This window comes from Hippopotamus amphibius, chromosome 2 (genome assembly GCF_030028045.1).
Source record: "Hippopotamus amphibius kiboko isolate mHipAmp2 chromosome 2, mHipAmp2.hap2, whole genome shotgun sequence".
NCBI classification, from domain to species: domain Eukaryota; kingdom Metazoa; phylum Chordata; class Mammalia; order Artiodactyla; family Hippopotamidae; genus Hippopotamus; species Hippopotamus amphibius.
The window spans coordinates 159,916,965-159,941,631 of record NC_080187.1 but is presented as its reverse complement, the minus strand read 5'-3'; the positions used below and the strand labels follow the sequence as shown (position 1 = coordinate 159,941,631).

The window sequence follows — 24,667 nt, the reverse complement described above, 5'->3', positions numbered from 1 at the left end:
GATCAAATCCAAACTCTTAATGATTTGCAAAAACTCCTAGGAGATATTAATTGGCTTCGCCCATGCATAGGGATCCCCACCTATGCATTGTCTAACCTATTTGCTTTGTTAAAAGGGGATTCAAAATTAAATAGTCCAAGACTTTAACATCAGCTGCTTTAGAGGAACTAAAACTTGTAGAAAATAAAGTTCATTCTTCTCAATTACAGAGAGTAACTGTTAATCAGCCATTGCAATTAATTATATTACCTTCTCCTCATTCACCTACGGGGATATTAATGCAAAATGAAGGAATTGTGGAATGGTTGTTTTTAGCAAATACTATGGTAAAATCCTTGTCACCTTATTCAGAATTATTAACTCAGTTGGTTCTGAAGGGAAGAACTCGAAGTAAGCATTTAATTGGAACTGACCCTTCACATATAATTATTAATTTAACTACTAAAGAAATTCAGGCTTGTTTCCAAAATTGTGTAAGTTGGCAAATTGCCTTTGCTGATTATATTGGAAAAATTGATAATCACTATCCGAAAAATCCCATTTTGCAGTTTCTTAGGAGGACTCAATGGATTCTACCTCGAATAACAAAATCTGATATGTGCATGTAACCATTGATACATTTTCTCAATTTATATGGGCTACTGCCCAGTCTGGTGAAACTGCAAAGCATGTGCAAAAGCATTTATATGCATGCTTCGCAGTCATGGGGTTGCCACAAGCCATTAAAACAGATAATGGCCCTGCTTATATTAGTAAAGCATTTCAACAATTTCTTGATATGTGGTCTATATCACATTCTACAGGACTTCCTTACAACCCCCAGGGACAAGCAATAGTTGAAAGAGCAAACCAACTACTTAAAAACATGCTCCAAAAACAAAAAGGGGGAATCACCCAAGGGCAACAAACAATTTTAAATAAAGCCTTATTTACTATTAATTTTTTGAATGTATCTGCACAGGCTACGGATACAGCAGCTGAGAGGCATTTTCGAGCCTCATCTAAGAATGTGACTCATTTTAATGATGCACAGCCACTGACATGGTGGCAGGACCCATTGACTAATATCTGGTCATCAGGAAGGTTAATCACATGGGGAAGAGGGTTTGCTTGTGTGTCACCAGGACAAGGCCTGGAACCTGTGTGGATTCCATCTCGGAGAATTAAGCCATATCATGAGCGTTCCAAAGAAACGCCATTTTGAATGGGATGTAGAATCTCTAGAGATGAACTTTGTACATTTGTTTTCAGGTTTGAGCTTTGGAGACTAAGTTTACTAATTATGCCATCCCTGATAGACCTTTGTGTAAAATAAAACGGATATGGGCTGACAGACAAGATCAGATTCTTTGGGATGTTTGCTGTGGGACGGAGGGTGTGATACTACTTAATGGTTCCTATGGAACAGTATGAAACTGGTCCCCTAAGGGGTATGCAGTCTCTAATGGTTTACACCAAAACAACTCCTCCTGCAATCCCTATAAAAGGTTGTGATGGCATATACCAATATTGCCATGCACTCGCCCTATCCCATTTTATGGCTTAGGATTGGATTAATACTTCCTTGGCCTCAATTAGAGAATGGCAGAGCTCAAACAGAAATATGGAAACTTCCCTTGAGTATAAGAACATTACAAATCTGGAATGGCCATGATGCCAGTGACACATCTGCTGGGATATGGAGCGGATGGTCTCACATTGGACATACAACAATTACAAACTAAAATTACTGGCATGCAATATGATTTTTGCAGTCTCTACACCAAATTTGCTACTTTACAAAGTATAGCTGATGGATTAAAAGCATTGCATCCATTGGATTGGATAAAAGGCATGAATAGCAGTCTCCTAAGCATTTTGATACTTTTTGTTGTCTTTTAATTATCCTATGTTTAAGTTCTCAGGTGCACAGGAGGAATGCTCCAAGGACTGACGGAAAAAGAAATAACTCGAATAGGCTTATCTTCTCCTACAGGCTTATCTTCTCCTACGAAAACAAAAAGGGGGAGATGTGGGAAGACATTCAGGAACCTTTTTGATGTGGGCCGAGTGATGGGATTCTTGAGCAGTGGAGGAGCTGAGGGTGCGGGGCGTGGAGACTAATATCACCCTGTTTGGTCCTGAAGGACGGCTGGTTAGCCAAAGACGGGTACGATTCCTCAGAGGAGGAACAACCTAAGACAGGCACAGCCGCAGAGGGGCCAACAGGGGTGGTGCATAGAACCTTCCTTATATCACCGTGTTTGGCCCTGGAGGATGACTGGTTAGCCAGAGACGGGTAAGATTCCTCAAGGGAGGAACAACCTAAGACAGGCACAGTCGCAGAGGGGCCAACACGGGTGGGGCACAGACCCCTAATATCTGAGAGAGGTCTCCTGCCCCCAGGGCTGTTTTGCTCTCCACCCCCAGCTCCAATCCACACCTGCTCAACTCAGACCCAGGAAGTAAACAAAGATAATTGCCTCAATCATGTGAGGCCTTTGACTGTTTATGAGTGTAACCTGAGAATGTTAGCCCACGAACTCAATAAAAGCAGCCTGGGATGAGTCAGCGGGGCTCTTGATCCAAGAGGTCTTGAGCCCCCCGGTCCCACTTTTCTCTTCAGTCTGTGTCTGTGTCTTCTTCAAGCTTGCGGCACCCGTCACTCACCTCGAGTCGCCGAGCTGGTCTCGGCATTCCCCAGGCCTTCATTTAGAACTAATTTTAGACCCAGTTCTGAAAAGGTTGATAGGGTGAATATCTAGTGTCTTGGTTTATGGCAGATTAGAAAAAACAAACTAAGAGAATAGGGCACAGGGAAATCAGGGAGATTTTCGAAAAGTGAACAGCAATTTGCAACCTTCAGGCCATATTCACCCTGCCTAGCAAATTGTAATAATTACAAGATTCATGTAATGCTTACTTACGCAATGTACTGGGCTAAGAATTTTGTTACCCTTTATCTCATTCACAATATCCCTGTCATAGGGACTTCCTAGGTGGTGCAGTGGTTAAGAATCTGCCAGTACAGGGGACATGGGTTTGATCCCTGCTCCAGGAAGATACCACATGCCGTGGAGTGACTAAGCCTGTGTGCCACAACTACTGAGCCTGTGCTCTAGAGCCCGTGAGCCAAAACTATTGAGCTAGAGCCTGTGTTCTGCAACAAGGGAAGCCACCACAATGAAGAGCCCATGCACCACAATGAAGGGTAGTCCCCTCTCTCTGCAACTAGAGAAAGCCCGTGTGCAGCAACGAAGACCCAACGCAACCAATAAATAAATAAATTTATAGAAAAAAAAATCCCTGTCATAGATATATTCTTATTCTCATCTTATAAATGAGGAAATTCTGGCACAAAGGTTAAGTAATTTTTGCCTGAAGTCACACTGAGTATTTGAGATATTATTTGAATCTAAGTATATATAATTTAAGAGGCCTATTTCTGAATCATTAGCTATATTGTTTTTATGGTCTAATTTTTATTTCAGCTTTTCTAACCATATAGAAAAGAATCAAGATGTAAAATTATTCAGAGTAAATAGCTTGTGGCAAAGTCAAAGGGCTTTTGTAAACAATGACTTGAGAAGATGTATCAGAAACTTTATATACCTGAAGTTAGAAAGTACTAACTTCAGTGCCATAAATTTTATCATGTGTAAATAGTGTGAATTTTCTATTTATCAAGTCAGAGTTTCTCGACAAGAGCACCATTGACATTGTGGGCCAGATAATTCTTTGTTATGGGAGGGTGTCCTGTGCAATGCAGGATATTTAGCAGCATCCCAGTCTCTACCCACTAGCTGCCAGTAGCAACTCCCTCCCCAGCTGCGACAACCAAAAATGTCACCAGACATAGCCAGATGTCCCCTGCAGGGCAAAAATGCCATTAGTTGAGAATCACTGGTTTAAGTAAAAGAGATAATATAATAGTGAAACCTATTTTAATTTTTGAGAATCATGGAATGACAGATCTGGAATAATCAATTTCTTGTTTGACAATTCAAGAGATTGAGATGTGAAGAGACTGAGGGCCTTGGCTAAACTACCAAGCTATTTAGGGCAAGAGTTGGGTGGGAAAGCCTGACATTTGCTGAATTCAGAACTGATAATCTAGGCATTGATGTCTGGGGCATTTCCCTTAAATTGAATTGAATATTGTGGTTTACAGTAGCCAGAGTGATCCTTTTAAAGCATATTTCAGATACTATTCACTTGTTCTAAGCCATTTAGTGTTTTCCTATCATCCTTAGAATAATCCAATGTTTTAGCCATAGCCCAAAAGATCCTATGTAATTTGGCTTAGGGCTACTTCCCCAGACTCTTTTTCTAATCCTCTTCTCTTTCACCTTGCCCTTGTCAAACTGATTGGGAGGTGGGGGGTGATTCCTCTGAACATTCCCAAGCATGCTCTCCTCTTTACATTTTGCTTTTCCTTGTCCCACGAAGGTTCTTTTCCTAAATATTCATATGACTTGCTTCTTCACTTCTTTTAGGAATTGCCACAAATATTACTTTAACAGGCAGGCTTTATCTGTGTAAAATTGCACTTCTCCTTAATCTTTTCACTATTTATCTAGCCTGAATTATTTTTCATTACAATTTTCAACACCTAGATATATTGTGTATTTATTTGTTTATTCTTAGTCTTTTCTGCCTTCTGAATGTAAAGTCCATGCAAAAGTGACTGTAATACTGCCTGGCACATAGTAGGCATGTAATAAATATTAAATATTAATGTTTCATATAAAAGGAATCATGCAATATGTAACCAGTCATGTATGACTTCTTTCACTTAGCATCATATCTTAGAAATGCATCCAAGTTATAGAATGTATCAGTACTCCATTCCTTTCTATGGCTGAATAATATTCCATTGTATGTTGCATAATTTGTTTATCCATTCATTTGTTGATGAACATTTGGATTGTTTCCACTTTTAGTCTGTTATGAATAATGCTGTTATAAACATTTGTATACAAGTTTCATTTCTTTTGGGTATATACATAGGAGTGGAATTACTGGAACTACCAACAGTTTTCCACAGTGGCTGTACCATTTTACAATTTCACAGCAATTTACAAAGCTTCCCATGGCTCTACATTCCACCCCAAACTTGTTATTTTCCATTAAAAAAAAAATTACAGCCATCCTAGTCGGTGTGGGGATGTGAAGTGATATCACATTGTGGCTTTGATTTGCATTTCCTCAATGACCAATGAAGTTGGGCCATGTTTTCACATGCTTGTTGGACATTAGTATATCTTCTTTGGAAAAATGTCTACTAGAGCCCATTGCTCATTTTTTAATTGGGTTGTTTGTCTTTTTGTTATTGAGTTGCAAGTGTTCTTTGTACATTCTGGATATTAAACTCTATCAGATATATGATTTGCAATGTTTCTTCCATTCTTTACTTTCTTGATAATACTCTTTGATGCACAAGTTTTTAATTTTCATGAAGTCCAAAAGTTGAAGAGACTATTCTTTACCCATTGAATGGTCCTGGGACCCTTGTCGAAAATCAATTGGCCATAGATACTTGGGTTTCTTTCTGGGCTCTCTATTCTTTCCATTGGTCAATATGTCTATCCTTATGCCTGTACCTCACTATTTTGATTAATGTAGCATTGAAAGCTTTGAAATCAGAACACATAAGTTCTCTAGCTTTTTTTTTTTTTTTTAATATTGTCTTGACTATTTGGGGCCCCTTGCAATTCCATATGAACCTGAGGATCAGCTTGTTGATTTATGCAAGAAAGGCCACTGGAATTTTGATAGGGATTGCACTGAATCTGCAGATTACTGTGGACAGTAGTGCCATCTTAACAATCTTAAGTCTTCTAACCTATGACTATGGGCTGCCTTTCCATTTAATTATGTCTTTAATTTCTTTCAACACTGCTTTGTAGTTTTTAGTATACAAACCTTTCACTTCCTTGGTTAAATTTATTATTAGGTATTTTATTATTTTGGATGCTGTAGTAAGTGAATTTTTAAAAATTTCCTTTTTGGATAATTCATTACTGGTATTTGGAAACAATTGATTTTTGTATATTGATCTTATAACTTGCAACTCTGCTGAATTCATTTTTGGTGGATTCTTTGTGATATTTTTCTGTATAGAATCATTTCATTTGCACGTAAGGATAGTTTTACTTCTCTTCCAATTTGGAGGCCTTTTATTTCTTTCTTAGATAATTGCTCTGTCTAGGACTTCCAGTACAATGCTGAATAGCAGTGATGAAATTAGGTGTCCTTGTCTTGTTCCTGACATTGAATGTGATGTTACCTATGGATTTTTCACAAATGATTTTTATCATGTTAAGGAAATTTCTTTCTATTCCTATTTTACTGAGTGTTTTAACATGAAGGGAGGTTGAAGTTTGTCCAATGCTTTTTCTACATCTATTAAGATAATCATGTAGGTATTTTTCTTTTGTTATATTAATATGATGTACTACATGGACTGATTCTATTATGTCAAAACACCTTTTTATTCCTAGGATAAATTCCACTTGTTTATGGAGCTTAATCCTTTTAATGTGCTTTTAAATTTGGTTTGCTAGTATATTTGCATCATAAGGAATATTAGTCTTTAGTTTTCTTGTGATATCTTTTTCTGGCTTTGGTATCAGGGAAATGCTCATCTCATAGAATGTAATGGAAGTACTCCCTCATCTTTTTATTTTGAAAAAGTTTGAGTAGAATCATTGTTAATTCTTTAAATATTTGGTAGAATTCACCTGTGAAGTCATCTGGTCTTGAACTTGCTTTTATTGTAATGGTTGTAATTACTGATTCAATCTCTTGTTGTAGGTCTGTTGAGATATTCTATTCTAGAGTAAGTTCTGGTATTGTGTGTATTTTGAGGAATGTGTCCATTTCATCTAAATTATTTAATTTGTTGGCATACAATGATAGTCTCTTATAATTCTTTCGATTTCTATAAGGCCAGTAGTAATGTCCCCACTTTCATTTCTGATTTTATTAATATTTTCTCTCTTTTTCTTATTCAATGTAGCTAAAGTTTCGATGTCCTCACTTTCATTTTTGATATTATTAACATCTTCTCTCTTTTTTCTTAGTCAATGTAGCTAAAGTTTTGAAAATTTAAAAACATTTTTGAACAACGAACTTTTGGTTTAGCTGATTCTGTTTTTTCCCCTATTCTCTATTTCATTCATCTCTGCTGTAATCTTATTTCTTTCCTTCTGCTGGTTGTTTTCCTTCATCTAATTCCTTAAAGTGTAAAATTAAGCTATTGATTTGAGATGTCTTCTTTTTTAATATAGCCATCTACAGCTATGAATTTCCCTCTGAGCACTGCTTTTGTTGCATCCCATAACCTTGGTATGTTGTGTTTTCATTTTCATGTTTCTCAAGTTATTGATATGGGTTGAATTGTGTCCTCCAAAAAAGATGAGTTGAAGCCCTAACCCCAGGTACCTCAGAATATGACCTTATTTGGAAATAGGGTATTTACAGAGTCATCAAATTAAAATGAGGTCATTATGACCCTAGTCCAGTATGATGTATCCTTATGAAAAGAGGAAATTTAGACACAGGCAGACATGCACAGAGGGAAGACTATATGAAGAGACATAGAAAATGCCACTTAATTACAGCTGTCTGTACTATGTTTTATTCAGAAAGTGTGAGGCCTCCACTTTTTTCTTCTTTCTCATGATTGCTTCAGCTATTCAGAGGTTTTTGTGGTTCCATATGAATTTTAGGATTTTTTCTACTTCTAAAAAAATGTCATTGGGATTTTGATAGGGATTGCACTGAATCTGTAGATCACTTTGGGTAGTATGGACATTTTAACAATATTTCCTTCCAATTTACAAGCATGAATGTCTTTCCATTTATGTGTATTTTCTTTGATTTCTTTTAGAAATGTTTTATAGTTTTCAATGTACAAATCTTTTACATCCTCAGCTAAGTTTATTGCTAATTATTTTTTCCTTTTCCATGCTATTGTAAGTGCAATCCTTTTGTTAATTTCCTTTTAAGACTGGTCATTGTTAGTGTACAGAAACATAACTGACTTCTGTGCATTGATTTTTATACCTGAAAACTGCTAAAATCGTTTATTAGCTGTAGTTGTTTCATTGTGGAACCTTTAGGATTTTCAATGTGTAAAATAATATCATCTGTGAACAGAGCTAAATTTTACTCCTTTATTTCCAATTTGGATGCCTTTTATTAGTTTTTCTTGCTTGATTGATCTGGCTAGGAATCCCAATATTATGTCAAATAGTAATGGTGAGAGTGGGCATCCTTGACTTGTTCTTGATCTTAGGGAAAAAGCTTTCAGACTTTCACCAGAGTATGCTGTTTGCTATAGGCTTTTACTATATTGAAATAGTTTCCTTCTATTCTTAATTTGTTGAGTCTTTTTTTTTTTTTGAGTCTTTCATAATTGTGAAAGTGCTGAGTTTTGCCAAATGCTTTCTCTGTTTCAACTGAGATGGTTCTGTGGTTTTTGTCCTTTGTTTTGTTAATGTAGTGTATTATATTGATTGATTTCTGTATGTTGAAAAATCCTTGCACTCCAGGTAAAAAAAATCCCACTTGGTCATAGTAAACAATCATGTTAATGTGCTGTTGGATTCAATTTGGGAGTATTCTGTTTAGGATTTTTTCATCATTGTTCATCAGGGATGTTGTCTGTAGTTTTCTCTTTTTGCATCTTTGTCTGGTTTTGGTATCAAAGTATGCTGGCTTCATAGGATGAGTTTGAAAGTGCTCTTTCCTTTTCAATTCTTTGGAAGTTTGAGGAGGATTGCTGTTAAATTCTTAGTAGAATTCTCCAGTGAAGCCATCTGGTCTAGAACTTTTTTTTTCTTTGTTGTGAGCTTTTTTTCTTTTTTTTTTATCAACTTCTTCTGGGTTTTCCATTTTGTTGGCATATAATTGTTCGTAGTTGTCTCTCGTGGTCCTTCTAAATTCTGTGACATCAATTTCATTTCTAATTTTAGTTATGAGTCTTTTTTTTTCCTTAGTCTAGGTAAGGGGTAATCAATTTTGTTTTGTTTTGGCTTCACTGGTTTTTTAAATTGTCTTTTTATTCTATTTCATTTATCTCTGCTCTAATCTTTATTATTTCCTCCCTTCTTTTAACTTTGGGCTTAGTTTGGTTTCCTTTTCCTAGTTCCTTGAGGTCTACAGTTAGGTTGTTGACTTGAAATCTTTTTTTTTTTTTTTGAATGTAAGCATTTACTACTATAAACTTCCCAATTAGCATTCCTTTTGCTGCATCCCATAGTTTTGGTATGTTTTAAGTCTTATTTTCATTTGTCTCCAGATAGTTTCTAAATTCTCCTGTGATTTCTTCTTTGACCTATTGGCTATTTAATAGTGAGTTGCTTAATTTCCATATTTTTGTGGATTTTCCTGTTTTCCTTGTTGTTGATTTATAGTTTCATTTCATTGTGATTGGAGAAGGTACTTTATATTTTTTCAAACTTCTTAAATTTGCTAAGACTTGTTTTCTGGCTTAACATATCTTGGAAATGTTCCATGTGTGCTTGTTGGGTGTAGTGTTGTTTATATATCTGTTAGGTTGAACTGGTCTATAGTGTTGTTCAAGTTTTCTGTTTCCTTATTTGATCTTCTGTTTTGCTGTTCTATCTGTAATTGAAAGTTGGGTATTAAAGTCTCTTCTTATATTGCAATCTATTTCTCCCTTCAGTTCTGTTGATGTTTGCTTCATATATTTGGGAGTTCTAATGTTAGGTGCATGTATATTTATAGATTGTTACATCTTGCTGGTGAATTGACACTTTTATCATTATATAAGGTGCATCTTTGTCTCTTGTGACAGTTTCTATCTTAAAGTCTATTTTATCTGACGGAAGTATGGCCATTCCTGCTCTCTGCAAGTTCTGATTGTACAGAGTATCTTTTCTCTTCCTTTCACTTTTAACCTATGTTTCCTTAGATCTAAAGGGAGCTTCTTGTAAGCAACATATAGTAGATCTTGTTTCCTCATCCGTTTAGCCAATGTACATATTTGAATTGGGGTGTTTAATACATTCACATTTAAAGTAATTACTGGACTTCCCTGGCAGTGCAGTGGTTAAGAATCCACCTGCCAATGCAGGGGGAATGAGTTCAAGCCCTGGTCCGGGAAGATTCCACGTGCCTCGGAGCAACTGAGCCTGCAAGCCACAACTACTGAAGCACTCGTGCCTCGAGCCTGTGCTCCACAACAAGAGAAGCCACCACGATAAGAAGCTGGTGCACTGCAATGAAGAGTAGCCCCCCACTCACCGCCAAGCAGAGAAAGCCCGCACAACGAAGACCCAAAGCAGCCAAAATAAATAAATAAATAAAGTAATTACTGACAGGGAAAGACTTACTATTACCATTTTCTTAATTACATTTTGTATGTCTTGGAGTTTTTTCCTCTCCCTTCCTTTTTTGTTGTCATTTTTAAATCTCATTAATTTTTTTATAGTGACATGTTTTGATTCCCTTTTCCTTTCCCTTTATGCATATTCTCCCTATGTATTTTCCTGTGGTTACCACTACAATTACCTAAAACATCTTAAAGTTGTAACAGGTTACTACTTTAACCTGATAAAAAATTAATTTCAATTGCATATAAAAACTCTACTCTGTTATATCTCTGTCCCACCCTTTATGTTGACACACAAAAAAAGATGACTTATTTTTATGTTGCATATCCATTAACACAGATCTGTAATTACTTTTCATGCTTTTGTGTTTTGAATTCTATACCACATTTAAAAGTGATTTCTATACTTACATTACAATATGGTAGGATTCTATATTTGTCTATAAATTTATGTTTAGCAGGGAGCTTTATATTTTTGTAAGGTTTTGTGTTGCTGTATCATTCTTTAGCTTCAACTTGAATGGTTCCCTTCAGCATTTCTTGTAGGGCAGGACTAGTGGTGGTGAACTCCTTCAGACTTTATCTGGGAAAGTCTTTTTCTCCTCTGTTATTTAAAGACATTTTTGCAGAATATAGTATTCTTGACTGGCAGTTTTTTTTTTTCCTTCAGCACTTTGAATTCATCATTCCACTCCCTTCTAGCCTGAAAAGTTTCAGCTTAGAAATCTGCTTATAATCTAATAAAAGCTCCTTTGTAAATGATAAATTGTTTTTCTCTTGCTGTTTTCAGGATTCACTCTTTGTCTCTGACTTCTGGTAGTTTGATTATGATGTATCACAGTGCAGGTCTTTACATTTATCTAGGTGGAGTTTTTGAGCCTCCTGAATTTGTATGTCCATTTCTCTCCTCAGATTAGGTGAGTCTCCAGTCATTATTTCTTCAAATAGGCTCTCTGTCCTCTCTTTTTCTTTTCCTTCTGGCACTCCCATTATGTGTATGTTGTTCCATATGATGGTGTCCCCTAAGTTCCTTAGCCCTCTTCATTTTTCTTCATTCTTTTTTCCTTCTTATTCCTCTACCTAAGTGATTTTGAAAGGCCTGTATTCAGTTTCACTGATTCTTTCTCTCTGGTCAAGAATTCAGTTTCAGAATTTGTGTCTTCTTCATAGTTTCTACCTCTTTGTTAATGTTCTCATTTGTTAATGTATTATTTTCCTGACTTCATTAGTTATCTATCTGTGCTCTCTTTTAATTCACTGAGCATCCATATGATGGTTATTTTGAATTCTTTGGTAATTCATATATCTCCATTTCTTTAGGGCAGGTATCAAATTTAATTTGTTCCTTTTAATGGGTCATGTTTCCCTGTTTCTTTGTATATCTTATCATCTTCTGTTGGGACATCAGCATTTGAAAACTCAGCCACCTCTGCCAGTTTCTGTGGTCTGGTTTCATACAGGGGGGACTTTCTACAATAAATCCAGCTAGAGATCCTGGAGACCTCTTAAAGCCTTATCTGGAGATATGACCACTTTGGGCTTGTGCGTGTAATCTAATAATTGAAGAGGTTTGCCAGTTTCTACTCAGGATCTCCCTCTGGCATCTGTCTGCAATACTGTGGCCTCTGTGGTACAGTAGTAAGCTGTGATAATGGACTTCCACCTAGCTTCTGTCTATACTTTGGTGGACTCTGGGGCACGTTGATTGCTTTTGTTCACAGCAGCCCCCAAACTGGCCACCCATTCTTGTAGTACTTAGCTTCAGGCAAGATAGAAATCAGTCCCTCAGGCACCTTCTTGAAAATTGAGATCACTGGACACATGTTCTACTCCTTTCTCTCCTCAGTAAGAAGATGAGAGTTGAGGGTTCCTCCCAATCATGCTATACTGGGGGTGGATCACTTGCAAGTGAGTGTCACAAGTTTGCCTACTGGGCATTGATGCAGTTGGTTTCACACTTACCTTGGGTGCAGAACTCACTTAACTGGTTTCTCACAAAGGCAATTAGTCCATGTATTATTGTTAAGTTGTGTCTCCATGGGATAAGGGGGGTCTGGGGTTGCCTATTCTGCCATCTTCTTAATGTCACTCCTGATTTGAATCCTTTTAAATGAATCTGTATTTGTTTTATTATATAGATTATGGTCTGTTTTGGAATAGTTTATGCATACTTGAAAAGAAAGTGTATCTTGCTGTTAATAGGTGTTCTATAAATGTCAATTAGATAAGTTGGTTAATAGTATTGTGGTTGATACTGTTGTTCAAGTCTAACATAAACATACTGATTTTCTGTCTGCTTGTTCTCTCAATTTTTGAGAGATGAGTGTGAAATCTCTATAATTTTATATTAATTGTGGATTTCTCTCTGCAGTGCTAACACATTGCTTTATGTATTTTGAAGTTCTGCTAATAGGTACATAAGAAAGGGAATGGTGGAAGATAGAGAAATAGACACTGAAATCAGGTGAAGATTCTGCTCAGAACTGCAGATTAAAACAAGATACCCTTTACAATAGAAATCTATCTATCTATCTATCTATCTATCTATCTATCTATCTATCATCAAATCTTATAGTTTCTGTTTCTCTAGAGAACCCTGACTAATACACATGACATTCTCAGCTACTTGTGTGCATAGTTTTCATTCATTATTTTACTTTCAGAACTGATTGGTATGGCTGGCACATTGTGGAAGGCTGATGATATTTGTGAACTTGAGAGTATTCATGATCTGACATTCTTTAGCTGTCTGTAATGAAAAAGAAGTTCATTTTCTTTACCCTCTCATACCTATCCAACTTATAGGAGGGTTAAGGGCACAGATAACATCTTCGATAATTAGTTTGAGAAGAGAAAAAAAGCTCTAATTGGTCTCTTTCATTCCTTGTAGGCTGGCAACTGTTAGCAGGACAGAGAATGAAGAAATGTACATGTGAGTGATGGTGCTGGTGGAAGGGGGCTGGGAAAAAATTAGCTATTGTATCAAAAGTTCAGGAAAAGAGCATTAAGGAGTTACTTCAGGTAAGTTGGAGGAAGGACTCAGGAGAAAAGGCATAATGTTTGAATTCACTGAATAAAAACCACAGAAGGAAAAACAGGTTACTTGAAAGAACACATATTTTCTCTTTACCCTGGGGACTTTTGGCACACAGATAATGAGCTTTAAAAAACCAGAGTTAATGTACCTTTAACCAAAGAAAAATAGTTTAATTAGATTCTCTAAATTTAACCTATAATCACTATTTGGTTTGACTTTTCTCCGTGTTGTGGTCACTATCCCCCCTTATTTCTTGTTATTGCTTAGCTAGGAAAAGCAACTTTCCCTCCTTTCTTTTACATAAATTTGAATTGGCCTTAAACCTTTTCACAAGTCATTTTTCCTGATTAGGGTGCCCTATCCATCTACCCTGACAAACTATACCACTCCTCTATTGTCTCATATATTTTTATGGTACTTTTTGTACATAAATATCTGATTCAGACATTGAAGTAAAAAAAAATGCACTTCAAAGCTGAATCTATAAAAAACCTCTTCAGAGCACTGTGCATTCATTACAATATAATAACCAAGAGTTTGTGAATATTATTACCTATTTTGTTCCAACTAATTTACATCCAGTTTTCTCATGTCGTTTTTTTCTTTCACTCCTTTTTTTTTTTTCTTCAATAAAGTGTAAGTTGCTTTCATTTACATTAACTACCAGGAAACTGTCGACACTTCATATTACACCTATTCTTTGGGGGTGTGTAAGAAATCATTATTGCTTATTACCCAAAACCCATGAGAGTACCAGGCACATGGTATGTCCTCAGTAACTATGTGGTGTCTGAAGGAGTTAACATGACATTTGTAAAAGGAACACTTACCTGTGGTAGAAGAAAACCACCTTTGAATTACTATCAGCTATAGTCCTTTCTTGTTTCAACACGGAGGTACACAAACTGAGGACTCAATTTTTTAATTCTGTAAGGTTCAACATTTGTCTTAAAGAATCCATATATCTCCTTCTTAAGTACTTAAGTCAAAAGGTAACCACCTCCAAGTTTTAGTCGGCAACAATCTTTGTCAAGAGCTAGGCATTGCTTTTTGCTCACCCAACTGGTGTCCAACTGCGGCCTTTTTCATTCAACCATCCCTTCCCAACACGCCCCTCTTCTCTCCCTGTGGTCCCATTCCCACGCTCCCTCTCACCCCAAAACACACAAACAAAACCGGAAACCACAATTCCGCCAGCTCCTGTGGAGACTCAACAACGCTCAAGTTGGGGCCACAAGACACGTTTTTAAGGACGCGGTTTCCCTCTTCTAACCAGATTAGGTTTTGTCCAGAAAATATCTTGCTCCCACACAACGCGCTCTCGTCTCAGACCTGACTACCGTAGCGCCCCAACAAACTGCCAAGCAAGGCTACTAAGCCCGCCTTCTTACTTCTCCAAACTCCAGCGAAGACTTTCCAAGCTCTCTCGGTTGCCCAGAGACCCCGCCCCGCGGCCCTAGTGGCCCGGCATGCGCATGCCCGGTGCGCGTCGCCTGCCCCCGCCCGGCGTCCGCTCCGCCTCTGCTCCCCGTGGGCCCCCGCACGCCGCGTGCGGCTGGCTCTCTTCTCCGTCGCGCCCCGCGGGGCCGTTCGCAGGCGCGCGCACCTCCCGCGCGGAGGAACCCCTGGCTGGGAGGCGCCAAGCGAGCGGCGATTGGCTGACGTGGTGGCTGCGCGTCGGGCCTGAGAAACTCTGGGCGAGCGCTCAGAGTCGGCTCCTGGGGCCGTGCGGGGTGCATCTCAGGTAAACGGGTAGAGTGGGAGGTTTGGGCGACCGGAGAAAAGGAGGGGTGGGTTGAGAGCAGCCCTGGAATTTCCGGCCGCAGCCTCTTTGAAGAAGGAGAAGCGGCCGCGCAGAAACTGCACCCGGTGAAGGTTGGCCCCGTGAGGCCAGGAGTGATGGGGCTCCCTCGAAGGTCAGCGTCGTGGATCCTCTGGTCTTCTTTCTGGGCGTGATTTCGGCATCTTCCCGTTTCCTATTACAGGAGTTCTGCAGCTGAGCATTTATTCAAGGGTGTACGTTTTTGTTTGTTCGCTTTTCCCTTAAGAGGCAGTGAGTCGGAGGGTTTAGGTGCTGGCTCAACCTATGATTGACTGTGTGCCCTTGAGAGTCACTTATTCGTTTTGTATTTCAGTTCTCACACTTGTAAGTTTTGGCAGAGAATACGGTGCTTCTTTGGGCACGCTGAGCCATGCTGTAGAAAGATACTATTAGAGTTTTTTAGGTGCACAGTGTCTCTGGGCCCACATTTCTCTGATTGAAAGGAAAACCACCCGACAGTATTTGTGAAGTACTTTAAGCTCCATGGATGGAAGGAACTGGATAAACACAAGATAACAGCATTATTAGACAGTATGTCGTAGAAAGAAAACAACTTTCCACAAGAACAGGCTTTTCGAAAAGCTCCTTTGAACATTTTATGCAGATTAATGCACAGTGGTAGTAGACAAAGGTGAGTCAAAACAAAGGGCCAAAACAAAACTACATTTTAAGGAGGTTTTTTTCTTTTTTTCCTTCCCCAGATAACTTTCATAATAACAAGTTATTGGCTTTTCATAGTTTCTGCTTGGGATCTAGTGTGGAACTAACCTAAAATGACGGTTACATAAACATGTGGGTATCCTGTGCAATAGTATACCGAGAGAATTAATTAAAACAAAGCTGCTTTCTATATAAGGTAACAGTTAAGATATCTCATTGCTGAGAGGGAATGATGGCAGATCAGAAAAGTGAATGGGAGATGTACGCAATTTTCCTTCAAAGGCATAGAGTTTGTAAATATGAAATGTTTTTAGTGTGTTAATTATTAAAGTGTAATAGACACACAGAAAACTGCATGAATCATGTGTACAGCTTATTGAATTTTCACAAAGTGTTCATATCCAAGAAAGAGCATTACTTGCATCTAGAAGCCCCACTTTGTGTCCACTTTCCAGAGGTAACCATTATCTCAATTTCTGACATCAATGAATTATTAATTTTATATAAGTGGAATCATACAGTGTATAGGCCTTTGTGTCTCAATTTTGCTGACTATTACATTCGTGAGATTTATACAAGTTTTGTAGCAGTAGTTCTTAATGTGCAGTATTCCATCCAGTTTTTGTCTATTATCAGGACTGCAGTGAACATTTTTTGTAAGTATTTTGGTGAACTTACATATACATTTCTGTTGGATGTATACCTGCTGGTGAAATGGCTCTATTATACGCAACTACGTATTTTTGGTATGCACTACCAAAAGTTGTTCAAATCAGTTGTGTCATTTAACACTCCTGTTAGCAATGTTTGAGAATTCTGGCTTCTCCAAGTGCTTGCAATATTTAGCATTATCCGTTTTACTTCTTCTGGTGGGTATCACATTAGGTTTTTCCCTAATTTCCCCAATGACTGATGATATTTAACACCTCTTCATATGTCTACGTATTGGCCATTTGGATATCTCCATTGGCGGGGGTCATCACATTTTCTGTAAAGAGATGGATAGTTAATATAGGCAGTCTTGCTTTGAAGGGTTTCATTTAAAGCAGTACTGTGCGAAGCTAGGACTGCCTATATTTTAGGCTTTGCAGGCCACATATAGTCTCTTTGTATTATCTTTTTTACTTCCTTTGATTCCTTCTTTCCGTTTCCTTTTTTTTTTTTTTTTTTGGCCTGCCTGTTCGCTTGCTTCTCTATCTACCTTCCCTCCTTTCCTCCCTCCCTCTCTTTCTCTTATCTTAAATTTCCCTGCCTACCTCCCTCCCTTTTTGTACTTCACACTACTATGTTGAGAAATGACTGTTCATAAATGACCATTTCACCTTCTGCTCATTGTTGGTGATGTCATTAGTTGGGACTATATTGGAAAATTATACATACATAGTAATATTAAGTGTTTTAGTGTTTTGGTGTTTAAATTTCAAACCTCTAAACACACACGCTTTGCTTTTTACCATTTTTACCTTTCGACGAATTAGAGACCTGTTTGAGACTTCTCTAAATTGTTCTTATTGCTCCTACTTTCTCCCATCCCTTTAAAGCTGACAAAAGAGAGGTAAGAAGTGAGAAAAGAAAGGAAATACAGCCCTTTGTTGATTTGCATAAGAGGCTAAGAGATGAATATGCAGGCAGTTGTTGACACTGAGTAAAAAAAGTATAAAAAAGCATAAACTACTTTTTGCAGTACTTTGAGATGGATATTGTCTTTTGAGTTGTTCCATCTTGGGATGGCTTGGTTGACATTTATATCTATCTGATTGAGTATGCTCATGAGATAGGAAGTAATAGTCAATGTCTTGGGCCATTAAACTCAACTGTGTCACCCCTTCCCGAGTTGGAGGTCCTCTCTTCCTTAAATGTCCCATTGGGCTGTCCAGTTCATCTTCTCTTATTTTTGGCCCCCTGCCTTTCACTCAGCACCAGAGGTATCAAAACAACTTTTGAAAGTATGTTAGCATTTTTAGCTAACATTTTTTTAGATGGGTTACAGAAGTGAATTGAGGTGTATACTTAGGTATATGCTTTTACTAATGAAAGGGATGGGGCAGTCCCCATCAGTGTAATCTTTGATGTGGATGATCTTGCTTGATTGTTATGCAGACACAAATTTAAGACAACCACTGGGCCCCTTTTCCACCACCAATCCACTAGTGTCCTTAAGCCTTTCTTATATAGAAATTTTGGATCCAGTTATACATTGATATATGTGTGTGTATACACACATATTTTTGACTAATACAGATATCTTTATGCTTTATAATTGCCACACATAACAGTTGTGCTTATACACAATGTTTTCAGTGTGCTTCTTGCACCAGAGTTGGAGTCATTACGAATTGTTATGGCTGAGAGGGGGTTTGTACTGGTGGAGGGGATTCTCTGATATGTGAAAACCACCTCCCACCCCTACCCAATGTAGGAGCAAATAGGGTGTTTATGTAGTAGAAATGTGTAATGATACTAGACCCTGGTTAATGCTTCTGTATTCATAAGGATACATCTGTCAGTTCAGTTGTCATTAGCTTCCTAGAGTACCTGCTCCTCTGGACATTGCTTTCATTGCCATTGTTGACCTCTGGGATGTCCATTTTCTAGGATTCCAGTGCGGACAAACCTTGCCCTTTCTGTTTGCAGTTTCTATTTTCAGATATTTCATTTAGGTTACATTTAATCTTGTTTACCTTCTTTAGGGTGACTATATTTCTCTGCTATGATCTATTATCTGTTGCTTTTATACTTTCCTTCCAGCAAATAATCTTATTACTAATATGTCTAGATACCTGAGACTGGGGATGGGCAGAGTATAGCTATTTTTTAATCTCACATGCCACCTACAGAGATAGCTTTAGGGTTTGATGAGAGAAAAAGAGATATTGCATGACATTATCCAATTCTGGCTGCTCTTTTTAGTACTGTTTATTCTGTCTTCCTTTTGAATTTATTGGATTTTGAGACTGTTATAAAGAAAGGATAGGGTTGTTTTAGGCATTAATTGCAAAAGGAATACCTTACAGTGCAAAGAACATTGGGCATAAGAGCCAAATGAGTTTACTACCTCTCTGTGTTAACCCTTCCTGCAATTCGGCTCTCTATTGTAAAATTAGGAATTTTGACCAAGTATCTCTAATCTTTGGTACTCCTTCCCAAAGACACAGTAGAGAAATACAGGATTTAGAATTTAAATAACCGCTGAGGTCTAGGCTACCCTCTTAGTTTTTTTCAGTGAAAATACTGAGGCCTCGACAGAATGTGTATAGTCCCATAGTTACTAGAATCCACTTCTCCTAACTTTATTCCAGCTGCCTTTTCCATTATGTTGCTTATGATAAGCAGCATTCTAAGATAACCCTGTATCTTTGTAGTCACAGTCTAGTGTAATCCCTTCCCCTTGGTGGTAGACTAGACCTTCTAATAGAATGTGGCCAAAGTGGTGGGATGTCACCTATGAGATTAGATTATAAAACTATAATTTGGTTTTTGCCAGCGCACTCTTGTTTGCTCACTTTGATAAAGCCAGCTGCCATATTTTAAGTTGACCTAAAGAAAGCCTTGCCCATCAAGGAATTGAGGGGGGCCTTTTGTCAATAACGCGTGAAGACCAGTAACCCCCTAGCAACTGAATCCTGCCAACAACCACTGAGGGAAGTTGGGAGATTGTGTCGCAGTTAAGCCTTGAGATGACTGACGCCCTGGCTGACACTGTGACCACAATCTTGTGAGAGACTCTGAACTGAGAACTTAACTGAGCAACACCCAATTCCTCAGAAACTGTGAGATGACAAATGTGCATTGTTTTAAGCCGCTAAATTTTGGGGTGATTTGTTAGGCAGCAATAGCTAACTAATAAAGTTCTCTTACTAATTTAGGAAAATTTTTAATAAAAGGAATAATTCTTGAAGTTGTTTTTATAAACATAGCTTCAATCTGTTTTTATCATCTTAGACATATTTGAGGATATTATTTTTACTTTTTTGCAAAGTAAAATGTTAACCATGTAACTATTCTATATTTGTTTTAACTTAATTGCTAGGTATCTGTTTTATCTCAAAAATGGCCACATAAAGAGATGATTACTTTGAAAGTTGGTTTTGTTTGGGGTTTCATTAAATTGGGTAATCATGGGACACACTTACCATAGAACTGCTTTTGGCAATTGGTATGAGCACCTGTGATTCAGATATTGTCTGTATTGAAGGTGTTTTTAATTTAGATTTTATACTGTTTGGGATGTAACAGCCAGGTAGTCTGCTGTTATTTTTCTGCAGTTTTGCATTAGAGTGAGTTGAGTATGTATAAATATTATTTTAAGAATCGCCTGTACTGTCCCTTGTTTTGTTAAGTTCTGGAAACTACTAGAGTACAACAAGGATGATTTTACTGGAACCCTTAATCCTGAATCTTGTTTTATTTGTCTGTTGGACTTTCCCATCTTCATAGTTTTATCTTGATGCTTTTGCTACTATGGAACAAGTTTTAAAAAACTGAAAAAATAAATAATACAGATCAGTTAACTTTTAAAAATCTTTATTGTGAAATTTAATACATGTAAAGAAGTATATAAATATATGTGGACAGTTCAATGAATAAATAAAAAGTTAATACCTCTGTAACTACCATCAGATATTTTGAATTGAATAATCGCTGAAATGTGCTTTTTAAAAAATGTTATATGAGTATAACTCTGTGTGTGTGTATGATGTAACTTCTGCAATTGATGCTTTATATGTGTCTGTTAGGTGAAGTCTGTTAGGTGAAGTTTGTTAATGCTGTTGTTAAAATCTCTTTCCTTACTGATGTGTGTGTGTGTGTGTGTGAGAGAGAGAGAGAGAGACAAGTCACTGTGTGTTAAATCTCCCTGTGTAATTTTGGATTGTGCTTCTCCATAGTAGTTTTCTGTCAGTTTTTGATTTATTTATTTGAAGTCATGTAATTAGAAGCATATTCAACTTCTAATTAGTCTGTCTTTCTATGAATTGAACCTTTGTTCCATGAAGAAGTGTCCCTCTTTTATCTCTAGTAATGCTGTTTGTTTTAATGTCTAATCTGATTTTTTAAAAACTATTTTGAAATAATTTTAGACTTCCTAAAAAGTTGCAAAAATAGTACAAAGAGTTCCTGTAAACCCTTCACCCTGCTTCTAATGTTAACACTATGCGTAATCATAGTACAATTATCAAAATCAAGAAATTAATATTGTTACAGTACTAGTCACTAAATTATACACTTTGTATCATCAGTTTTCCCATTACAGTAGTATTCTTTTTCTGTTCTAGGACTCAGTCCAGACCCCACATTGTATTTAGTTGTCATGTTTCCTGAGTCTTCTCCAATCTGTGACCTCTTTCTGATTTTGGTATAGCTGTATCAGCCTTCTTTTGGTTATTGTGTACATAGAATTGGATTTTAAAAAATCCAATGGGAAATCTTTGTCTTAAAATTGGAGCATTTGGTAGTTGGATCATTTTATCCATTCATATTTTGTATTATTCCATTTTTTACCCTCTGTTATTTTGAAAATTATACATGCTTTATAATTCTTTTAGTGGCTATTGTAGAAACTATAGAATCCTGGAATGCAACCTTTCAGACCTTTCTTTATTCATTTCCTTATGTGTATGTATCCAAACACATGGTTTTGGTTTGTTTGCTTTTTTATTTTCTTAATATAGCAATGGTCATACTGTATTATATTACGACTACCTCTTTTCATTTATTAAGAAAATAATAAATGCATAACCATTATAAAGTCTTTCAAGCAACATAAATAAATTAAAAGTTGACAGCAGAACATTGCCTCAGATTCTATCACCTCAACAAAAAAACCTTCATTAGAAACATGTATAGCATTCTATGTTTGTTTCTAAGTGCTCAACTTAAAAAAATAAAAAAGCCTAGCCATAGGCACGTTTGAAATTTCACAGCACCAAGAATTAAAAAAAAAATAAAAAAATTCTGAAGGTTTCCAAAGAGAAACCTAAAAAGGAAAAAAGAATATTTCAGCATCAGTCTTCTTGACCAACAGTATGGCTAGTTAATCAGTGAAGTATTGGAGTTAGAATAAAGATGTTTTCAGACCTGAAAAACCTCAGAAGTTGTGCTCTAGCAAAATAAAGAATTGAAAGAAAGACCTGGAGTGTAGGAAATAGTAGATTCACCCCAGGAGAACTGTGAAATGGTGTCCCAGGAAGGACAGCTATAAAACAGGCCTAGAGAGCAGATGGTTCAGATTTGAGAGAAGCCTCCTCAGAAGGAGGTTTCCAGGAAAGAAAGGGGATTTAAGAGATATTACATCCTCTGGGGCTGGCGTTTTCTCTCTTGGAAGGTTTTTTAAACTATGAATTCAATTTCTTTAATAGATTCGGGGCTATTCTGTTATCTCTTCTTACCTAGTTAGCTTTGGTAGATTGTATCTTTCAAGGAATTTGTCCAATTTATAGGTGGTGTTTGTGATATTCCCTTTTTACCTTTTTAATGTCTATGGGATTGTTTTAATATCCCCTTTTTCTTCCTGAGATTGGCAATATATGTCTTCTTTATTTTTATCTTGATCAGTCTGGCCAAGAGGGTTATCAATTTCATTGCTCTTTTCAAAGAACCAGTTTTTGGTTTCATTGATTTTTCTCTGTTGACTTTACATTTTCAATTTCATTGATTTTTGCTCTTTACCATTTCCATCTATCTCTTTACTATGGGTTTAATTTTCTCTTAATTTTGCATTTCTTTTAAAGGTGGAAGCTTAAGTATTGACATTAATGAGAGGCCATCCCCCCCCTTTAAAAATTTTTTTTATTGGAGTATTGTTGATTTACACTGCTGTATTTGTTTCTGGTATACAGCAAAGTGGATCAGTTATACATATACAGTACATATATCCATTTTCTTTTTTTTTTTTAAGATTCTTTTCCCATATAGACCATTACAGAGTATTGAGTAGAGTTCCCTGTGCTATACAGCAGATTCTTATTAGTTATATATTTTATATATAGTAGTGTGTATATGTCAATTACAGTCTCCAAATTTATCCCTCCTCCATATTATCTCCAGTAGCCACAAGTTTGTTTTCTACATTCATGTCTCTATTTCTGTTTTGTAAATAAGTTCATTTGTATCCTTTTTTTAAGGTTCCACGTATAAGCAATATTATATGATATTTGTCTTTCTGTGTCTGACTTATTTCACTCAGTATGGCAATCTCTAGGTCCATCCATGTTGCTGCAAGTGGCATTATTTTGTTGTTTTTTTTTTTTATGGCTGAGTAATAATAGTCCACTGTATATATGTACTGCATCTTCTTTATCCACTCCTCTGTTAATGGACATTTAGGTTGATTGCATGTCCTGGCTATTGTAAATAGTGCTGCAGTGAACATTGGGGTACATGTATCTTTTCAAATTATGGTTTTATCTGGGTATATGCTTAGGAATGGGATTCCTGGGTCATATAGTAGCTCTACTTTTAGTTTTTTAAGGAAACTCCGTACTGTTCTCCATAGTGGCTACACCAATTTACATTCCCACCAACATTTGCAAATGAAGCAAGTGGCATGTGATTAATCCCCAGAATATACAAACAACTCATGCAGTTCAATATCAAAAAAACAAATAACCCAATCAAAAAATGGGTGGAAGATCTAGATATTTCTCCAAAGAAGACATACAGATGGCCAAAAGGCACATGAAAAGATGCTCAACATCACTAAGTATTAGAGAAATACAGATCAAAAGTACAATGAGGTATCATCTCACACCGGTCAGAATGGCTATCATGAAAAAATCTATAAACAATAAATGCTGGAGAGGATATGGAGAGAAGGGACCCCTCCTCCCTTTTTTAATACATGTGTTTAATACTATAAATTCCCTCTAAGCACTGCTCTAGCTACATCCCACAAATTTTGGTATGTTGTGTTTCCATTTTTATATAGTTTGAAATGTTTAAAAATTCCCCTTTTCCTTTTTGAACCATGTGTTATTTAGTAGTGTTTGCAGGTTTTCTAGATACTTTTCTGTTAATGATTTCTAGTTTATTTTGTTGTAGTGAGATAACATCATTTGTATGATTTCAGTTCTTATCCATGTGTTGAGGTTTTTTTATTGACCAGGATAGGGTCTTTTTTGGTAAATGTGCCATATGCCCTTGAAAAGATTGTGTATTCGCCTATGCTGGGTAGAGTTGTCTATAAATGTCAAATAGGTCAAGTTGGTTGATAACACTGAGTCCTCTCTATCTTTGCTGATTTTCTGAGTGCTTATTCTCCTGATTACTGAGAGAGGTATAAGTTTCCAGCTGTAATCATGTATTTGTCCCTTTCATCAGTTTCCACCTCTTGTATTTTGACATTTTGTTGTGAAGTGCTCACATATTTAAGATTATTTATGTCTTGTTAGTGATTTAAGCCTTTCAGTGTCCTTAGTCTTGGTCATGTTTCTTGTTTCACTGTCTGATATTAATATAGCTACTCCACTTTCTTTTGATTAGTATTCGCTTGCTTTTTTCACTGTGCTTTATTATTCCAAATAATATATAGTTAGGAAAGGGTAATTTGTAGGATATTTATTTCATTTTGTGTTGACAGGGTTCAGAACATGCTACCCTAAAATATGATTCCTTGGCATATTGAATATTTTAAAGCTGAAGGATTTTGAGAAATGGCAGGCGCAGGAAGGACTCTCCGACCTTCCCTTTCTTCACTGAAGCAGGTCATAAGACCCTCATGTCAGAGGTGCCCTCCCTGTATCTGGAGAAAAGAAACATCCTTATCTTCAAAGATGGAGGATACCAAGAGGAATCTGAACGAGCAGGCCTT

General features: G+C 36.9%; 2 protein-coding genes across 8 annotated transcripts in view; one reads left to right on the top strand and one right to left on the bottom strand.

Annotated features, from left to right (window-relative positions):
* The window catches only part of SLC25A21 (solute carrier family 25 member 21), a 478,694-nt gene extending 464,375 nt beyond the window's left edge, over positions 1–14,319 (bottom strand). For both annotated transcript variants that reach the window (XM_057720563.1, XM_057720567.1), the window contains exon 1: positions 14,210–14,319. The gene's annotated coding sequence lies outside the window, so the exon portion shown is untranslated. The remainder of the gene's footprint in view (positions 1–14,209) is intronic.
* An 813-nt stretch (positions 14,320–15,132) lies between these two features.
* Positions 15,133–24,667, top strand: part of MIPOL1 (mirror-image polydactyly 1) — a 303,368-nt gene continuing 293,833 nt past the window's right edge. For all 6 annotated transcript variants that reach the window (XR_009051220.1, XM_057720561.1, XM_057720558.1 and 3 more), the window contains exon 1: positions 15,133–15,295. The gene's annotated coding sequence lies outside the window, so the exon portion shown is untranslated. The remainder of the gene's footprint in view (positions 15,296–24,667) is intronic.